Source organism: Peromyscus californicus, unplaced genomic scaffold (genome assembly GCF_007827085.1).
Source record: "Peromyscus californicus insignis strain IS unplaced genomic scaffold, ASM782708v3 Scaffold_1__1_contigs__length_55948999, whole genome shotgun sequence".
NCBI classification, from domain to species: domain Eukaryota; kingdom Metazoa; phylum Chordata; class Mammalia; order Rodentia; family Cricetidae; genus Peromyscus; species Peromyscus californicus.
The window spans coordinates 46997374-47017602 of record NW_026294492.1 but is presented as its reverse complement, the minus strand read 5'-3'; the positions used below and the strand labels follow the sequence as shown (position 1 = coordinate 47017602).

The 20229-nt window shown below is 38.6% G+C and overlaps 1 pseudogene; it reads right to left on the bottom strand.

Annotated features, from left to right (window-relative positions):
* Positions 1 to 259: 259 nt before the first annotated feature.
* On the bottom strand, positions 260 to 15506 carry LOC128115699 (zinc finger protein 883-like; annotated as a pseudogene).
* Positions 15507 to 20229: the final 4723 nt, after the last annotated feature.

Sequence of the window (20229 nt, the reverse complement as noted above, 5' to 3'; positions counted from 1 at the left end):
ACATATATACAAAAATCTCATTTGAGCCAAATGTAGTGGTGCAAGCTTTAATTCCAACTCTTTGGAGGCAAAGGCACAAACTATGTGAGTTCTAGGTCAGCCATGCCTACATAGTGAGATCCTGTCTACAAACAAAAAAGAAACAAAACAATATTATTAGAGCACCACATACATTGAAAAACTGAAAATATAAACTCTATGTAAACACCAGAAAATTTCCCTTTTTCATATAAATGTAAGGAAATTGCAAAAGAATTAGTAAGTTTTTAAAAATATGACATTTAATGAAAAAATACTTTTAAGAAGCATACATTTTTACTTTCAAATGAACCACATTACCAACAAAGTAGGTAAAATTAAGTCTATTGTTTTATTACAAATTCACCTCAGTTCAATGAATCCAACAGCTCTACAGTAAAGTTGAAAAATACCTCACTTCATTTAAACAATACCCATTGAACTTAATTAACCAAACTTACATCACCTCAACGCCCATGTTTTTTATATGGTTCCTATTGTTAGAGACAGTGTCTTGGTGGCTTCAGCATTCCAAGCACTAGGCAATACAGGCAGGCAAAATTATGACATTATTCACCAAATCTTATTTCAAAACTATAAAAAACAATAATACAAACTAAAGTTCTCATATAAGAATTGAATGAGAAAAATGCTCATAATTTTACTGTACTCCGTTATTTCCAGAAATATTCTACGTAAATAAATTTGTTCAGTCTCCACATTTATTACTCTAATAAGATTGAACTACATAATATTTAATAATTTTTCTTATTTGAATAAACACAGCTTTCTCCTAGTTGCTTTATTCACATAATTATTTAAAGATGTGTTTTTGTTTATATGTATGTGTATCACATGTGTTCTGTACCTGCAGAGGCTAGAAGAGGGCATCACAGTTCTTGGATTTGGAAATACAGGTGGTTATGAGCCACAGTCTGTGGATGTTGAGAAACAAACTCAGGTTCTTGGGCAGAACAGTATGTGCTTTGAACAGATGAACCATCTTTTCTTTTTGTAAAGAAAATTCCACTTGCTTACAACTGGTTAAAGTCCCACATGGTGTTCAAACCCACTATATCCATTATAGCTCTCTAATCTCTCCCATCCCCACCTCACCCAATGCTAGAATAAAAGGCATGCCCCACCATGCCCAGTTCAATAGGATCTTATCCTATATATGTTTGCATATTGAGGCTACAACTACACTTTTTAAGCTTTCAGTTACTCTCCACTGTTTTCTTTTTCTTTTCTTTTAATAAATATTGTGCTTGTGTGTGAGCCTATGTGTGTTCATGGAACTCAGAGGTAAACTTTGGGAATAATTCTCTATTTCCACCATATGGGACCCTGGGATGGAATTCAGATTATCAGACATAGAAATAAGCACATTTACCCACTGAGCCTTTCTTATGAGCTGTTCAGAGTTTTCTTTCACAATATAAGTAAGTTGTCCATAGACAAGGCCACCAGATATACTGCTACAAATTCTTCAGTTCTTTTCTGTTGGCTCTTTCATGCATATAAAGGGATGTGGAACGCATAAAAGCTTCTCTATTTTTACATGTGTAAGTTTTCTCTCCAATGAATTCTTTCATGCTTCACAAGATAGCTGCAATCACTAAAGGCTTTCCCACATTTTTTACATACATAGGGTTTCTCTCCAGTATGAATTCGTTCATGACGGTAACGGGCACTCTGATGTGTAAAAGCTTTTCCGCAATGCTTACATATATAAGGTTTCTCTCCAGTGTGAGTTCTTTCATGGTTGCGAAGGTATGTGGAACACCTAAATGCTTTTCCACAGTGTTTACACACATAAGGTTTTTCTCCAGTATGAGTTCTTTCATGATTGTAACAAGCCTTACGTTGAATGAAAGCTTTCCCACAATACTTACATGGGTAAGGTTTCTCCCCAGTGTGGATCTTTTCATGGCTGATAAGATGACTGGAATGAATGAATGCTTTCCCACATTTTTTACATACATATGGTTTCTCCCCAGTATGAATTCTTTCATGACTGTAACGGGTACTGGAATGGGTGAAGGCTTTCCCACAATGCTTACATGTGTAAGGTTTCTCTCCAGTGTGAGTTCTTTCATGGTTGCGAAGGCATGTGGACCATGTAAATGCCTTCCCACACTGTTTGCATACATAAGGCTTTTCTCCAGTGTGAGTTCTTTCATGATTGTAACAAGCATCACGCTGGATGAAGGATTTGCCACACTGCTTACATGCATAAGGTTTTTCTCCAGTGTGAATTCTTTCATGGTTGCGAAGGGATGTAGAACAAGTAAATGCTTTCCCACATTGCTTGCAAACATAGGGTTTCTCTTCAGTGTGAATTATTTCATGTCTGTAACAGGCACTGTGATGGCTGAATGCTTTTCCACAATGCTTACACGCATAAGGTTTCTCTCCAGTGTGAATTCTTTCATGGACAAGAAGGTGTGATGAACGAATGAATGCTTTGCCACATTGCTTACACACATAGGGTGCATCTCCACTGTGAATTCTTTCATGTTTCTGAAGGTATGAATAATGTCTAAATGTTTTTCCACACTGATTACACACATAACATTCCTCTCCAGTATGAATTCTTTCATGGTAGACAAGTTGACTGAAATTAATAAAGGCTGCTCCACATTGCTTACACATAAATGGTTTCACTCCAGTGCGGATTCTTTCATACATTTGAAAGTAACTGTATTTCCTGATGGCTTTTTCAAACTGATTATATTTGTGACATGTACCTTCACTGTAAATTTGCTCATAATTTTGATCAGAAGTGTGAATCCTATAGGTTTCATTAGATTGTTTCTTTTTATAAACTATCTGCCTAGGACTTTTGAGTACCTGAAAGGACTGAAAAGAAGTGAAATCTGTATAACGTTTCTCATGTTGAAAAGATACCTCCACATGTCCCTTGCTGTCAAATGGTTTCTCTCCAGTTTCAACTGTGAGATGCACACCTGAGGGGAAATGACCAATGGTGTCTCTTGCACATACATTTCTTTCATGTACTGCTGTTACAGAAGGCATGTCCTCATTAACAACATATTCTGGAATCTGGTGGTGGGTTTCTCCACACTGACAACCATCTCCATATTTACAGTCTTTCTCAATCACTGGAGTTCTGCAAAAAAATGAAAAGAGCATAACTAATATTTTATGATTAGCCAACAGAAGCATTGGAGGCTGGATGCTATGTCTCATTCCCATTAATTCCCATTAATAGAGTACTTAGGAAGCAGCAGTAGAATGATACCAACTTTGAGGTTCACATAAAAAGAGCTTGATTTAAGGGACAATACTAAGTGTTGACTTTGCTTTTATAAGGAGTTTTTCTACAAGAGTGTGGACCCTTATGGGTTCTTCATGCCACATTGGAATATCCCACACCCACTGCTATATGGTAACACTAATTGGAGTCAATGAGTTATTTAAAAAACAAAACAAAACAAAACAAAAACTTCTTTTAAAAAGAAGACATGTAGTTACTGGAACAGGGATCTGAGGAAGGATGCCAGAGGAGTTGAAGAGGAAGGAGAAGGATAGATATATGATTAGATACATTGCATACATGTATGAAATTACCAAAGAATAAGTTTTTAAAATGTCTATACCAGTTAACAATGGGGAAAATTATTTATGGAAAGGATGTGGATCTAGATGATAAAATTTGAAATACCTGAGTAACCTTCATGAGATTTATTGAAGCTAGATTCCAATTTAAAACTGAAATTCACTATACTTAACATAGAGGCATATATCCAAAATCCTTAAGACAACCTGATAAAAATATATTAAATACTTTCGTGCATGAAGAGAAGTCTGTATATCTCAAATCATCGGAAAATATCTTACATGGCCCAATGTTGTAATGCACTTGGGAAATATTAAGAGATTACAGAGGTGGAATTCTCAACAATTCTGGATGCACAAACTCAATCCAGGTTTTAGAAAAATTTGTCATAGAAGCATTTTACATTTAGATGTAGTTGGATCACTGGTTTGATTTTCATATTTCCTAAAACAAATTGTAAATATTTGATACAAATTCCCCCTTTTGAGTGTGAATTACCGCAGACGACTTCTGACATTTGCACACTCTTCTTCAATGTTTTCTTCTGTTTTCCCTGGAAGTAAATCAAAAGAAATCATTATGACTTACCCAACACTAGAAAACACTTATTATAGTCTACCTTTTACTGTGTTATAATAACCTGGCATGCTACAGTCACCATAATGTCCCCTTTCAATATTTCAATTAATGAAACTACAGAGAGAAGCAAGAAATAGCTGTTGTCTCGGCCGGGCGGTGGTGGCCCACGCCTTTAATCCCAGCACTTGGGAGGCAGAGCCAGGCGGATCTCTGTGAGTTCGAGGCCAGCCTGGTCTCCAAAGCGAGTTCCAGGAAAGGCACAAAGCTACACAGAGAAACCCTGTCTCAAAAAACCAAAAAAAAAAAAAAAAAAAAAAAAGAAATAGCTGTTGTCTCACTAAATAAGCAAAAGAATCATGGCGGTTTTTTACCTATGGAGATCAGGTTCATAAAGGTTTCTGTCATCACATCTCTGTAGAGCTTCTTTTGACTAAAATCCAACAAAGCCCACTCTCCTGGGCTGAAGTTCACAGCCACATCATCAAAGGTCACTGGCTCCTAAAATAACAGGGAAATGGTTAGCACTAATTGCCAATTTGGCAAGATCTGCCACCTTGACAGGACCAGGCCATCATAGTGAAAGCTGGAAGACAAGAATGCTGACAGAAATGCAGACAGGTAAATGTCACCTTGTGACATTTTAGAGAAAAATTATAACTCCATCAGGAAGTGAGATAGAGGCCATTCATTTCCTACTTTGCCACAAATCTGGATTCATTTTGCCCAGGGCTTAAGAACCTAGATGAAGCTGAATATAAGATAATGGACTAATTTATTTGCCAGAGGAAAGGGGTGTATGCAATCTTAAAAGTTTTGGACAAGCAGATTACAGACAACGAAGCAGCTGTGTTGTTAAAGGGATAAGCACTGGACACTGGGACAATAGAGAGGCAGCAGGCACAGGGAATAACTGCACAATGTGAGACTTGACTTGGCTTAGACAGTGCAAATATCCCTTTCTGAAAAATGTACCTACTAATTTATTGACAGCTTATTGTAATATCCTCTATGCATCAGGATGCAAGTATACCTGCTTTAAACAATTAAAATGCATTATTCCACTTAGCAACACCTTGGTCATGTCTGGACTCCATTCAAATACAAATTAGAACACACCTGACTATGGGTTGATCTGACATGAACTAGTTTTAGGTACACGGGCATTAAGGCAAACACTGAAAATGAACCTATAAGGATAATCAATCTTCCTTTCTCTATCTTACACCTATGCATAACTGGGCATGGGTATGATCAAATTCTGATGAATTATGGAAAAGGAGGTGTGCAGTGAACAGAGACTTACCCCAAACCAGCCTATCAATCAGAACCACCTGTGCATGCTACCCTCCTCAGCAGCCAAACCCCTCCTCCTTTCCAACTCCATAACAAAAGGAGGCCAGAACCAATAATTGAGTTTCTTGAGTACCCTCACTTCTCAGGACTGAACCAAACTTTGCAGCTACTTGGTTTTACAATGTTTGTTTTAGGGCTGGAGAGTTGGCTCAGCAGTTAAGAATAATAGCTGCTCTACCAGGTGGTGGTGGTGCACACCTTAAATCTTAGCACTTGGGAGGCAAAGGCAGGCAGATCTATTTGAGTCTGATCTACAGAGCAAATTTCAGGACTGCTAGGGCTACAGAGAAACCCTGTCTCAAAAGAACAAAACAAAACAAAACAAAAGGAAGAGTAATCACTGCTTTTAAATACGAGTCTAGTTTGTTCCCATCACCCACATCCAGGTGGCTTACAACTGCATGTAACTGCACTCCAGGGAATCTGACAACTTATTTGGGCATACACTGGCACCAACAAACACTCTCATGCACACTGACATATATATATGTATATATATATATATATATATAACTTATATATATATAATATACATAAAATTAAAGAGAAAATATGTCTTTTCATAAAAACCAGGATTTTCTTTTTTCCTTTTCCATTTTCTCCTTCTTCTTATGCTCTCACATGTGTGTGAGTTACAGAGCATCATTGCTTCAGTAACTTCAGTGTGTGATTGTAGAGACAAGCAGAAAAGTGAAAGGAGAAAGGAAAAACTTCTTTGTGGGTATAGATAACAGGAAACAACTACAAGCTATTGTGTTGCTGGCCACATGTAATATTGAGAAATCATGGTGGAAAATAGCTCTGGTCTGGGCCTTGGAGCCTGGAGCAAACTAAGTCTGTCCTCCCAAGGCCTAATTGCTCTGTCACAAGCTTCACAACCATCTCAAGAGAGCAAGGCCCTGACTGGGGACCATTTATTCCTTAGTCTTTCCTTGAGCACTCCTTTTCTCTTAAAACTCCTGCTGTCTGACCACAACATTATACAGTCAAGAGTCAGTAGGTGTCAGCCCCTTACAGGATAACCAGGTCACCATCTGGGGAATCAGACGTTTCCTGGAGTAAGACAAACTGTTAGATCAATGTCTGTCTGTCTAATATGAGCAATTTTCATCCTTTCTGTGGCTTTACATCTTGTGACTTCTTCAAATACCCCATCCTTTTAAACTAATACAATATATACAGGTAATGGCTCAGGGATCATGTCTTTTTTGTAACATAAATTGCTATAATCTGATCACTCTAATTATGGAGTAATAATAATATTATGGATTATTTCTCTCTCCTTTCCTAATTAAACCCAAAGGAAACAGGTTCTCTCATATCACAGCATTTCTTAGACTTTCTTTACTGGATATATGGCCTGGCAGGACTCCTCTCTTGTAATGATTATAAGTCATCACTCCTACCAATAGATAAACCTCTTCCCGAACTCTCATTCAAACAGTGACTCAACTCACAAGTCAGTGCCTTTACAAGGGGCTCACTGGGAGATCATGTTCTCCAACTGGAGGTTAGCACAAATATATTAAGGTATGAAAGCACAGGAAAGGCTTTAGCAATATGGGACTTGACTTAGCTTGGGCTATATACACATGTCACTCCAACAGGGCATTTAAGAGCATGGTAGCAACCTAGGACATGCTCCCACAGTCTTGCATCAGGCTACTCATATACTGGTTTCAAATGATGGAATAAGTTACTCCCTTTAGGAAACCCTCATCAAAGAACCATTTCTATTCAAATACAAACAATTACACATCCAAGACATATGGAAATTGGGCCAATCCAGTATTAGCTACTTTTTGCTGTAAGCTTAATAAGACAAATTATGTCCTCCAAAGGACCTTTTTTAAAAAGGAGAATCCAATATTTACAATCCTATGCCTATGCATACTTAAGAGTGCATATCAGGGGCTGGAGAGATGACTCAGAGGTTAAGAGCACTGGCTGTTCTTCCAGAGGTCCTGAGTTCAATTCCCAGCAACCACATGATGGTTTACAACCATCTGTAATGAAATCTGGTGCCCTCTTCTGGTCTGCAGGGATGCAGGCAGAACACTGTATGCATAATAAATAAATAAATAATTTTTTTAAAAGAGTGCATATGATTAAAACCAGATGCATTATGGAAAATGATATATTAAGTCTCATCAAGGGTAGTTCTCTGTTAACAATGAATATGTGATTTTATGGAAGAAAATAAGTGGAAAAAGACACAAAGAAAGCAGTTAACATATTCTTTGTTTTTTTTTTAGACAAGATTTCTCTGTGTAACAGCCTTGGCTGTGCTGGAACCCACTCTGTAGACTGGGCTGGCCTAGAGCTCACAGAGATCCACTTGCCTCTGCCTCCTGAGTGCTGGGATTAAAGGTTTGGACCACCACACCTGGCAAGTGCACATATTTGTTGGTGGCCATGTTAAAGGAGCAGCAGATAGCAACTGACTTCAGTAGTTTGGCCTACCAGAATGCAAGACGCTGATGAGTGAATCTTGGAGAAGCAAGGCCCCCAGGCTCCAGAATGTTTCTTGCTATTGCTGTATCTTTGCATGTTTTCCACTGCCATTTTTCTTTGGTATCTGGCATGGTGTCACTGGGTGTGTGGGGAATCCCCACTGCCTTTAATGTAGTGTGATTATCTCATGGGAATATCCCATTCTACTGGGCATTTTTACCTGTGGATTATTATGAAGATGATTTCCTCTTAAGTTGTAGTGTTTAACTGAAGCAATGATTTTTATAAAAAAAAATAGAGTTAGATTAAATAGAATTTTGTTGATTGAGGGTTTTTAATAATTATAGTAAGGGATTGTGATAGAGGTTAGTTTAGTGGAAAAATTAATATAGGTAAAAACAGGATATGGTGTTGCATACACCCCTGAAAAAGCAGGGGCTGCAGAGGGTAGAAAATAAGAACAAGGAAGTGTCTCTCAGCTAGGACTTATGAGTTTCCTTTGAGAAGCCATGTAGACTGTGACTTAGGTTAATGGCTAAGAAAAACAACTGAGTACCAGAAGCTAAGGCAGCTCAAGTTCTTTTAATGTTAATGTTGGTAGATGTGTCCATGGGTTTTGGTCTGCATCATAGCTAAAACAAAGCTTTAAATAATGACTTAAGGTTAAGATGTTTTTATTAATGGCTTTGAGGTAGCAAATCTTGGGGAACAATTTAAAAACTATAAAGGCCCACTTTTAATAATTGAATAAGAGACTCACTGAGGCCAGGGAACAGAAATAGTGGCAGCCTGGCTATTGCTGGCTGATGTGCCTTTCTTGCTAAGACGGGTTGGTGTTCAAAAGTGATGATTAATTCCTTGTCCCCATTTCTGCCCTCAGCTTCCTGATATAAAAAAGTGTTGATGAATGGGTATGCATACTAAGGATTGAAAGTAGAGCTGGCTGTTTTTCATATATAAAAGTTTGGATTTGTGATTCTTTTAAGATTTTTTTTATAAGATTACCTTTTTAGATAAATAATAAAATGATTGATCCTTTTTTTGTAACTGCAAAATGCAATCTGCCAGCAAAAAAACTGGCTGAGAAAAACACCATGCTTGCTTATACTCTTGTTAATCTATAACAAGCTGCTTAGGTATGAATGTATATGTGTTCTTGGGATAACTTGTTTTTCACCTGTAATACGTAAAATGTTTAATCATATAAGGGACATGGGAAATATGTTGTTTTTTACTTGTATTCACTATAATTATTCTTTTAAGAAATAATGAAACCACATTGTAATTTCTATACTGCTTGAAAGATTTTGCTGGAGTACATAAGCTGTAAGGGAAAAAAGAAAGTTAGTTAGAAACAAGACATCAATAGAGACAGAAGGGATATAGCTGGATAGAGTTAAGAAAAGAAATAAAGAAGAGAGAAGATGATAGAGAGACCCAAAGGTGTGTGTGTGTGTGTGTGTGTGTGTGTGTGTGTGTGTGTGTGTGTGTGTGTGTTCCTTTTTTCACTGGCCCCAGAAAGTTGTTTTGCCCCCCTCAATGGCCCCAGAGAATTAAGTTTTACTCCCTCAGAAAAGTCAAGTTGAATGATTAGTTCACTGACTCTATGAATGCCCCTCAATCCTGCTGAAGGCTGGTCTTTACAGATGGAATACATATTCTTAGGACCTTAATGTCACAAAGTATGAAATTCTCACAATACTTCAGGTTATGCTAGTTAGATTCCAGCATGAATGTGGGAGGGACTCACAAAGGAGAAGGAGAGCCAGGATTTCCTCGTGGCTACTAGTATGCTAATCATGCTCCAGTGGATGAGGCCACATCATCCATTTCATGTGCCATTTCCTAGTGGCTGAGGATGTTGAACACTTTTTAAGTATTTACTAGTCATTTGTATTTCTTCTCCTGAGAATGTTCTCTTCTGTTCCACAGTCCACTTTTTTTATTTGCCTTGGTGGTCTTCCTGCATGTATGTCTGTGGAAGGGTGTTGGATCCCCTGGAACTGGAGTTATAGACAGTTCTGAGCTGCCATGTGGGTGGTGAGAATTGAACTGGGGTGCTTTGGAAGTCAGTGCTCTTAACGGCTGAGGCATCTCTCCAACCCCCACAGTCCACTGTTTAATTGGGGTGTTTGATGTCTTGATTTTTAGGGTTTTTTTAAATCATTTTATATGTCCTAGACACTAATCCCCTTTCAGATGCATAGCTGATTTTCTCCCATTCTGTGGGTTGCCTCGCCACTTAACTGACTCTTCCTTTTGTTGTACAAAAGATTTTCAGTTTCATAAAATCCCGTTTGCTTTACCTGGAGTCCTACTTAGAAAGTCCTTACCTGTGCTTGTAAACTGAAGTGCACTTACAACATAATTTTCATCTAGAAATTTCTGGATATCAAGTTGTATATTAAGATCCTTAATCTATTTGGAGTTGGATTTTGTGCAAAATGAAAGATAAGGATCTAGTTTCATTTGTCTGCATTTTGCAACTACATTAAAATTCTATCTCACTCCAGTCAAAATGGCGATCATGAGGAATACAAATGACAACAAATGCTGGCCTGGATATAGGTAAAAGGAAGCCCTTGTACTACTGGTGAAAATGCAAACTAGTGCACACCCTCTCCTCTGGTAATCAGCCTGGAGGTTCCCCCCCCAAAAAAAGGGGGGCTGAAAAGATATTCAGCAGTTAAGGGCACAGGCAGCTCTTGCAGAACCCCCAGGTTATATTCTCAGCACTCACATGGTGTCTCATAACTGTCTGTAACTTCAGTTCCAGGGGACCCAACACCTTCCGGCCTTCATGAACACTTATATACATGCAATATACAGACACACATGTAGGAAAAATATCCATAGAAATAAAAATAAGGGGCTGGAGAGATGGCTCAGAGGTTAAGAGCACTAGCTGCTCTTCCAGAGGTCCTGGGTTCAATTCCCAGCACCCACATGGTGGCTCACAACCATCTGTAATGAGATCTGGTGCCCTCTTCTGGTGTGCAGACATAATGCAGGCAAAATACTGTATACATAATAAATAAATCTTTTAAAAAAAAGAAATAAAAATAAATAAATTTTTTAAAAAATTGAAATAGATTTACAATATGGCCCAGCTATACCACTCCTGAGCACACACCCAAAACACTTTGTATCTTATTATAGAGATACTTGCACATCCATGTTCATGGCTGATCAATTCACAACAGATAGGAAATAGAATCAACCTAGATATCCTTCAACTTATGAATGGATAATGAAAATATGGTGTATCTACACAATGGAAAATGAAATAATGAAAACCACATAAATGGACAAAACTGGGAAAATTACACTGAGTTCAATGAGGCTCAAAAAGAGAAACACTAAAAGGTCTTTCTCACACGCGGTTCCAAGGTTCAAATCTTTCTTGTGTATTTCTAACACTGAGTATATGTGGAGAAGAAGAAAGCAAAAACAGGCTACTAATGGGGAGGACGTATGGGGGGTGCAGAATATGATTAAAATGAAAGTAGAGATGGAAATACTGGGGACCAAAGGACTCAAACAGGTTCGGGAGTGACAGAGATGGTAAAAAGAGGGGCCAGAATAATGGTTAAACAAAATGAAGAACACACAAAAGTTATTTGGGCACCAGTGGTCTTGCGATCCAAGTTACATACACATATACTATAATATACATAGTGAAAGGGGATAGTAGAACATATGTCATATGAATGAACAGTGAGAAAATCCTGGAAGCTAAAGGTTTAAGAAGAGATGTGGATGGAGTGTAGGGGAAAGGAGGGGTTAGGAACTGTGTTAGCCAAAACTAAAGACATATGGAGTAGTGTTATGAAACAGAACTAGCTTGTAAGCTAATTTAAAATACATTTTTCTTGAAGAGAGTGGGGAACAGAGTCTTACTATGTAACTCCTGTTAGCCTGAAACTTTGTATATGGACCAGGCTGGCCACAAACCCACAAAGACCTAAACAAGCAGAAGTACCACACATTAGGGAACAATGCCACTCCCCAAAAGCCACAAGGGGATAAATGAAAATGTCAGTGCCAGGCACAAGTCACCACCATATAAGTTATTGATCAGAGAGGCTTCAGTGGCACCCAAACAATACAAGCTACTGCCATTGCTCTGGGTTACCAACCATAGCTAGATGATAAAACCTTACTGTTGAAGACACCGCACATTTTGCTTGCATGAGCTGACCAGGAAACTATCAGGAAGTTGTCTTCCATAGTGCTGAATGATACTCTGAAAGCTGCTGGGGGAGAAGAGGCATAAAATATTTCATCCTGAGCTGAACCTAGGATGCTACAATATCAATATGCCAGACAAGATGTGCCTACTTGAAAGAATGTTTATGGAGCTAAGGAACTGTTGCCAATGAGATTTCAGGCCTGCTGAAGAAGAGGGAAGTCAAGTCTGATAATTTAGCAAGGTGAAAAACTACGGTTAGGGATGTCATGGGTCCTAAGGAAGAACCTACTGATGTATTTTTCTAACTGGTCATGTTGACACACTGCCTTCTAAATATTGGTGTTTTCTGTTTATAGATTTCTGCTGCTCCCAACCTCGGTCAAAGGAGCTTCTTACTGTAGCCATGGTAGTTAATACAGAGAAGCATTTCTATTTAAATTATGAAAATAACTGTGTATACTCAACCACCGATGGGACATTATATCAGCCCCCTATTTCCAAGGCCCAGGAAACACTGCAGAAAATCTGAAGTGAAAATGTAAGAGCTGGTGGATGGGGAGCAGTACTATCAAATGCTGTGCTCTGTACTTGACATGGCTATTGCATACATGAATTAACAATAGCCGTGGTTACCCACGCAAGGTCTGCATGAGCTCATGCTAGTGAAAAATTCCAGCAATAGACTTGGGAGTGGTTTCCAAAGCCCCATCCGTAACTGAGAAGCTAGTTTTAGTTGGTAGCTTCTTGGGGAGGAAGAGTCATTTTTCTTTAGAGTGTGGCCTTGGAATGTTTGCCATATTCCTGTATATAACCCCATGTACATGTAAACAAGAGCTGCAGTAATTAAACTCAATGGGTTATAAGTAAATTATTTTAGAAACTGACCCTATCTTCATACCTTTCTGAATCTACCTTGACTTTAAGCCTAAAGTATCCTAAAAATATTCTTTTGCTTAATAGGTAAATAACAGAAAGATTTTACTATATAAAACTCATATGATGTTTTGAAAGATGCATTATGTTGATTATGATAGCTGAGGAAATTAAGCTACATATTGCTGCATAACTATCCTTCCCTGTGGTAAAAAGTCTTTCATTAATTTCCACTGCACAAACAATGCCCATCATATTAGATGATAGAAATCAAGTCATTTCTCCTGTGGCACAGATATTTGTGGTCAAGTTGTTTTGGTTTGTTTTTGAGACAGGACTCATACTCTAATTGAGGCAGGACTTGAAATTATTTATAGCTTATGATGGCACTGAACTAATAGCAATTCTCCAGCTCAGTCTTGCAATTGCTGGGATTTCAGGATTTCAGTACGACCAGCAATGGCTAATATTTTTAATCTCTTCAACAATGGTACCACAACTACTAAACTCCATCTCTTATATGTGATTATTTTTACCCATAGAAGAAAGACAGTGAGGTTTTCTATTCTGATATTCTCTGTCACTCCCTTTTAATTGGTGTGCACATGCATGCACACACAGACACACACATAATATTGACGTTTTAATGGACAATTTTAAGAAAAATGTGTATGTCTTTCATGTGTAATTGCTTTCATTGCAATAAACAATGTTTTGTTTGATTTTCTTTCATTAAGATTTATTTTTTTATGTGTATGTGTGTATACCACCTGTGTGCAGGGTCTAGAGGCCAGAAGAAAATGTCAGGTCCACAGGAGCTTGATTCTCAGGTGCCAACCTGGCTGCGGGAACAGAATCCAGGTCCTCTGCAAAAGTAGCAAGTATTCTTGACAGTTGAGTCATCTCTTGAGGCCCTAAACTTTCCTTTTAATGTGGTATTTATTTATTTTCTTTTTAACTTCTACTAGAAAATTAAAAGTGCTCTTTTCTAAATACCGATTAACCAGAGTTTTAAAAAATTCAATGCACAAGTAATCTAAATCCACTTTCAAATAATAGTATATTGTTTCATATACAATATAAATATTTCACCCTCTCCAAGTTGGTCTTTCTAATTTTAATATGTGAATATGTAAATATGTAAGGAATGTAAGTAAAATTATTTTACTTACCATTAGCTAGAATTATCTAATACACTGCTAATATTCCCTTCAATTTAAGCATGAATACAATACAGAGGGAATTTTAAAAAGTAAACATTTTCTTTGTAGCATTTAATAGCTTCTTGAACATAGCAGGATATAAAATCAGCATTCAATAAGCAATATCATTTGTCTATTCCCATAAAGACTGGGGTGAAAGAGGAGACCAGGAATAAAATCCCATTCATAGTAACATGAAAAGAACTAGAAATAAAAGATCTTAACAACGACAACTTCAAATGGTAAAGAAACTGAATTCTCAAGTCCCTTGATTGCCCGAAACAATACCGTGCAAATGAATATTCTACTGAACATACTTTCTTTTTCTCAAAGAATGTCATTTGGTAAATACTGATTAAGAACTCCAAGTCTCAATTTCTCCTATTTGGAGAAGCAGCTCAGAGCACACAAACAAACAACAATACAATCACAAGCACTTGAACCCCTCCCCAGGGCTCACAAACACCAGGTTTAGCAAAACTTTTCAAAAATCCAAATTCTGGCCTCAGAAATGTTCAACGGGAAAAAAAAATCAAATTTAAATGTTTCTCCTTCCTCCAAGATGGGGAATTTTGGCGCAATCAAATACTTTCTTAATCATCATTTTTAAAAGGGCAGAACACATACACACCCCACATGATTTGATTGATGAGTTGATGAATTGGGGTGTGGGGATGCAGCCTAAAGCCAAAGCCTTGTCCTTTTTAACTGTAGTACTAAAAAGAATATAATTCAGAAGGGTGATGACAGGAAAAATCTAAAGCAGTCCAGACGTATCTGTAAGGACAGACGAGCAACAGCTCACACCACCCACGCCCCCTCACACCACAGTCTGGACTCAGCGTCACCAACCTGCCTCCGCTGCTGTGTGTGCGGAGGCGCAGGTCTCAGGAGACGACTCTCTCTAGGAAGACAGGGACCTGGGACGAAGTAGCTTCCCTGGGACAGAACAGGGCGGGATCCGGTGCCCGGCCACTGCTCGGCACACAAGCATATAAATATTTGGGGATCAGCAAGCCAGGGCACACTCGGCTGGACAGCACCAGGGGAACGGCCAGACAACAGCATCGCAGCCTCTGCACTGTCACAAATCTGCCACTTACGACTCGAGGAGCCCAGGGCACACTCACCATTTCCTCTTTCAGATGCATCCAGGTCTTCTTCCGAAACGACCTAAAACCAGGAGAGACAGGTAGTCCAGACCGAACACCACAGGCCTTCTCACAACACAGGACTCAAACATGGCAGCAAGGGCGGGGCCTTCCGAATATACGTGCTCCTCATTGGACAGTTCGTGGAGGGCAGTAACAGCGTCCCGGATTGACGAAAGATACGGATAGCCTTGAGTTTAACTGCCTGAATTAATAACATTCCCCTTCCCAAATGAAGTTAGAATTGCAGATTACACTGTACTCCAGGGTTTTTTGTTTGTTTTTGTTTTTTTAAAGCTGGGTTAAGCCTGTCCCGACCAGGTTTATAGCTTCTCATTTAAGGGAACATACTCCGAACTTTTTGGTGCACACACTCGCTTTTGGTGAACTCGGGGTGGGGGGTGAGGCTGGAGGCAGCCTATTTCTTTGATCACAAACAGTGCCCAAGTTTGTCCTGGACATTGCTGATTCAAGTCCTTAGTGGAAAAACCAGAGTCTTTGTAAAAGGAATCCCCAGGTCTGTCCAGAGACAGGGACAAGAAGGGCCTGCTATGCGAACACAATTTAGGATGAAGTAAAGCTCTCTCACACCTTACGTTTCAACTTACCCAATTTGTTTTAATTTTGTTTTTGAGACAGAATATCTGTTATGTAGCTCTGGCTGTCCAAGAATTCATTATGTAGAGCAGGCTTGTCACGAATTCACAGTGATTCATCTGCCTTTGTCTCCAGAGTGCTGGGATTTAAGGGTGTGGGCCACTATGCACTACCATTCTACAGAGAAATTTTCTACCAAGAAAATTAAAACAACAACCAACAGATATAATTACTGAATTATAGAAAAATGAAGTTACATAACAGCCATGTTCAGCATAGAATTTAAGACATCTAAAGAACAACCCTTGAAATCAGACAAAAATTCCTTGGCCGGAAGTCTGGTGGTATGCCTACATCCACAAGTGTAAGCATAATCACAAGCCTCAGGATTATTCTTATATGGTGGTCCTTCCCTAGTGATGAGACAGAGACACCTAAGAACTCTGGGAGATCACCATGCCTTCTATTGCTTCCTCTGCCAAGAAAATCCTTTCAACACCTTAATATTCACAAGAGGGACAATGTCATCTACACCGGTATCAAGGTGTTGTTATAGGTGAGGTGATCTGAGTCTGGAGGGCAGGTGCTTGTGCCTCTTTGAAGAAACTTGTACAGAGACAGAGAGGAACATATACAGGAGCCTGAATATGTGCCATATCTGAACTGTGACCTGGCTCTCAGACAGCAAAGTGGGGGTGGTGGGAAGGGTCAGAAAGGGGGGCTTTTATAGGTCATTAACATACTATGCATTTCCTTCAAGGTCCCATAATGGGGATTTTCCAAGAGGGCTACCTTGGGTGAATGCAGCTCAGGTATATTAAGGACTCCTAGACCCTCAGCTACCACTGCCTTTTATATGTGCAGCCCTCAAACCTCTTGTAGTTTCTACATTTTCTGCCTCAATTCCCTTGTGAGTGCTGTGGTCCCCAAAAGCTTTTGGGGCTGCAGAAGGACTTTGATCAACCGTGTTGAATAACTATTTCCTTACTGATGATGAGCATAGTTACTGCCTCAGAGGGAGCACAAGATTCACTAGGCTATCTGTTTCAAGAGAAGGATTTTCAGTCTTAGCAGTGGGGTTTCAGCTTGTTTTCAGTATCAGCAAGTGGGAAGGGCAGATGTTCTCTGTATTATAAAAAGAAAACAAAAAGCAGCTGATTATTATATATTAAGATGGTGGTGGGAAACAAAGAACATTTTGAAGGAAGTATCTACCTATTGATGGGATAGATGAAAAGGAAATAGTAACCGTTGAGTACCAGCAATGTTAAAAGATAGGTGAGGAAGAAAACTAGAGCACGAAATAAGGATGCAACTACTGATAGATTTAGATAAACTTATCTAACAGGTTTTATATAGAGGATATTTTGGCATTATACTTGGGGTGGCTGTGATTGTCCTATACACTATGTCAGTACATCTTATACAGGACCTAATGGGAAGGCCTATATAAGGTCCAGATTATCATTTGTCTCTTTCAAAGCCTAGGTTAGCTTTGTTTTGTCTTATGCCAATTATTTTCATCTTTGGTTATAATTTCCTGCTGGGGTATAAAATCATTGGGGGTGGCCAAAAGTAATCATCATTATTATTATTATTATTATAAAAACTATTGTTATTTATAGCTATTATTATAGCTGCTGCTGTTAAGGCCAATTTAGATTACAATCCATGAAATATTGGGTATTTAGGAGGAGTCCTAAGCTCCTTTAGCTTTTTACCAGTGGCAGTCGGAAGGCAAGCATAACTCTGAGCAGTAGCTAAGACTTTACATTATAATATGGAAGTTGGAGGCAGAAAGAGCTAACTTGGAACATGGTGAGCACTAAAACCTCAAAGCTACCCCAGTGACTAACCCTTTCCAACTAGGCCACATCTTCTAATCCTTCCCACTAGTTCCACCATCTGGTAACCAAGCATTAAAATACAAGAGCCTATGGGGTCCATTCTCACTCAAACCACAGCAGAAGTCACAGTTGGGGAGGGCCATTGACTGCTTCTCTCACTTGGCAACTTGCACTGTATCTATTACTATGGCAGTTAGACTAAATGAAGGTGGTTTCAGTGTTAGATTCAGCTCAACCCTTCCAAGTCCTGCAACCAAAGTGTGCAATGGTTCAGCAAATACAACTTGCCTTCAACCTCTCAGAGATGACCAAAGGAAAGAGTAATACCCTAAATTACTTGGGGAATTACATAGACTATCCTAAACATCTTAAATGGAGATTTTTCATGCCTGGTAGTGGTGTTTTTGTTAGTACGGGGTTCTTGGGGGAGGCACTGTAAAGCCAAGTGACATAACTTCATTTAATGAATGTGTGTGTGCATAATCTCATAGTCATACTTTTATGCATTATATAACTTTAGGCATGAACAAAATAACAACTCCTTGAGGATTATCAAAGAGTATTGGTATTTGTTCCTCTTCTCTTTACTGTATTGACCTTTCTCATCTCATGTCTAGTTAGAAATCTCCTTCTCCACAGTTTTCATATTTTCCCCCTCATAGCCCTCACATCCAGCTACTCCCCTCTACACCCTCTTCCCTACTTACCAAGAGAATACGATCTAGGCACAAAGAAATCTTAAACCAGAAAATGGTTTGGTAGATGGAATCAACTAGAAAACAAGTTAACTCATCTCAGAAAGATAAATCTCTTTTTTCTTTCATTTGTGGTTTCTAGCTCCAAATCTTCAGATGTGAAAAGATAACCTGAAGTAACTACAGAAACCATACCTTGCCTTCTTAATAAAAACATAATGCAAAGTAAATCTCCTGTGTAGGAATGGGTCAATAACAAAAATGCTCAGAATTTGACTGTACTTTTTTCAAACTGTTCATTTCTAAAATATTCTGGAATAACTTCCAGAAAGTATTTATTTCTTATATGAGATTCAAGTACATGCAAAAAGTTTCACAATTTTTATCTCATTTAAAATGACACTAAGTTTTTCACAATTGTGCAATGAAAATTTCTTTTGACTGGATTTGAATCTTCTTAAAGTCCAAAGCAGGTGGTATTTCTATAGCTGTGACTAATCACAACTACTAAAGTAACCTTTAAAAGGTAGTGTTACATCTGGCTTGCAGTTATAGAGTGTTAAGAGTCTCTGATGGCGGAGCAAAACATGGTGGTAGCAATATCTCAGAGCTCCCATAAAAATCCATAATAAAGAGGCAGAGAGAACACACTGGGAGTGCCACTGTCTTTTGTGTCAGCTTAAAACTTGCCTAGAATGACAGATATTCTCCAACAGGCCACACCTCCTATTCATTCTCAAACAATTCCATCAATTGGAAACCAAATAGTCCAACTTAGGAGACTATTGGTCCATTATCACTCAGACCACTAGTATAGTCGTATTCAAATGTACTGTCAATGCCATAGGGGGCAAAAGACAAGTATTATTGCACACCCTGCAAGTGGTTTTTATCCTACAGAGAGTAACACATTGAGAGTTAAGAACTACACTTTTACTGTCTCATAATGTTTCTTTCTACACTAAAAATGTATTTGTTAGTTTCTGTTTCCATTGTTTTGAACATTTTATTTAATTATTCATTTGTATGTCTCTGTGTATTTGTTCATTGGGAAGTGTGCATGTGATTGTCAGAACACAACTTTCAGGAATTCTCTATTTCCACAGTATAAGACCTAGGGAGGTAATTGAGATGGTCAGGTTTTGAACAAGAACCATTACTAACTGATGGACCTCACGATCTAACCACATCCTCCTTTCAACCCTGCAATGGAGGCAAATTGACCAAATGCAGTGTCACATACTTACCCTGGTACAAGTTCTACCCACTGTACTTCTTTTTCACTGTGAGATCCTATGGATTTGTGTAGGGATGTAAAACACAGAAATGCAGGCACACTCTGGTTGCATGGAAAATGCTTCTAAACACTATGAATTATTTCCCACATTTATTCCAAACAAAGTTTTCCACCACTGTGAAATTTTTTTATGAGTGTAATAGGAACTATGACTGTGAAAGTCTTTTCCACATGGTTACAGATTATGGCATCTCTCCATCCTTCATGAATATTACAGCAACTGGAACTGGGGTGGGCTTTTTCACAGTGCTTACATGCATGAGGCTTATTTCCAGTGTGAGTTGTTTCCTGAATGCCACATGAACTTGGGGTAATGAAGGCTCTTTCACAAGGCTGAGATTGGTAAAGTTCCTTTCCAATGTGAGATCTTTTATGCTTAATAAAGTGA